Genomic DNA, 2,035 nt, shown 5'->3' on the forward strand with positions numbered 1-2,035 from the left:
GAATAATGCTCAACTCAAATTATCCCCATGGAGTAGTTTAAGATTTCGTGTCATATGTAGTAATCTATGCTATTGTTTTGTTTTTACTTTTCACAATACGTCGTGGCACGCGCAAATCAATTAAGAAAATAACTGTTCATGACTGTGATTAAAATAATGTTAATTCTGAAACTAAAATTTTTACGAATTTTGAGTCTTCAATTTAGGGCTAATTTATTATTATATTATTTATCTTTTCTAACAAAAGTCAGTGCCAAACGATAGTGCTAAGTTGTAAACGACTATGCCTTTATAATAAAAACGTTCAAAATTATCAAATGTCACTCACAAAATCGTATTGACCAAAGCGAAGCTATATACTCTCAATATAATAATCAAGCTAGACCAAGATAAGCTTCAAGGGTCACTGAGATAGCCGAAATCTTGACCATTTTTAATGTAAACTTAATTGTTTTACCGATATAAGCTTAGTCAATTTCTTTGTTTTTACACGATGTTACTATAAGCGAACTAGTATCGTGTAAGTATAAAGTAATCTTAAGGATCCCTGATGTTGTAAATGCCTTACTTAATTTGTAATAATTTATATATTTTAGGTGTATAGTACTTAAGCCATGTTTTGAGACCAGTGACTATTATAATTTTAGAAGTAAAAAGGCCGTTTACGATACATAAGAAAAGCGCCGATCGACGAGGTATCCTTGGCCGACGCTTTTCCTTCTTACACGTTTTACAGAAAGTGACCAACCTTGTTTTCTTTAATTCGTGAAAGACGTGTTTTTACTAGCACTTACTCAGTGATAGTGGCCAATATTTTAATCGTTTTGTAAAAAAAACTTTACAATATGATAACATGAAAGAACATATTGTAGGATCTTTTGTAACTTTTGATATTAAAGTGCTGGTAGTTTTTAAACAGAAGCAGATCGAGATGGGTACGAAAGTTAATTAGACTGTTGTGACCGTTGTGGGTGTGAGTAGATGCCCACGATTGGATTGCATTAATTCGTACCAACCTTTATCTGTACGCAAGTTGTAGTTATATTTCTTCTTATTTATTTAAAGTCGTAGCAATAGAAGTATTGGTCAAAAAATATTGTGAATTGAAAATTTCACCGTTTTACAAAGAAATTAATTAATTCACAACAAAATATATCATTAAAATCATATTTTATTTGTTTATGATATTTTACCAAGACAAGCGACGATCTTGCTGTCTGTACAACTGTGCGAATGAGTTTTGAATAAAATATTTCAAATGATACCTTGTTTCCTCATTTTTCCTCACACAACCCATTCTACAATGAGTTTTAAAATATTGTCCTTTGAAAATGTCGTTGAGAGAATATTAGGATGATTTAATTCAATAAATAAAGTGAAACATACATATGAATTTTATAAATTAGAGTAATAATCACCTTATTCATGACACTTTACAAGATGTTCTGCACCTAAAGATACCTTCAACATCTTGTAAAAGTTAAACACTTTATGAATATTTAGATAGCCGTAATGTGAGATTGCCAACATCATAAAAATTATACCTACAGTATTGCATTGGAACTGATTGAAACATACACCTAGATTCTATTACACCTTGGAACTTACTCAAAATTTTATACCGAAATTTTGATGACTTAAAAAAATTACAATTATGATTTAAAGTAAAAATCTTAGAATCAATATGATATAATAACTTATTAATCAGAACCCTATGAAAGTTTGTTATAGGGTAACGATACATACACTGCTGGATTACTTTTTTTGCCAACAATCTCAGACGATTCCTCAGAGGGAAAGACAAATGCTCTCTTGTAACTAGGCTCAGAAGTCTATAAGTCCACATTCAGAAAGCTTCAATTCGTTTCTTCAGATCTTCCTTAATGGTGCAAACCTACATCCATACAATGTAATCTGCTAAGATGCTGATGGTACGACACAGTATGTTTCTTAAGCTTTTAGAAGCACTACCGATAAATACGCTTGAGTAGGTAAACCGTTGCATTGTTTAATATTTTTTTATTCTGGAACTTTT

This window comes from Trichoplusia ni, unplaced genomic scaffold (assembly GCF_003590095.1).
Source record: "Trichoplusia ni isolate ovarian cell line Hi5 unplaced genomic scaffold, tn1 tig00000182, whole genome shotgun sequence".
NCBI lineage: Eukaryota > Metazoa > Arthropoda > Insecta > Lepidoptera > Noctuidae > Trichoplusia > Trichoplusia ni.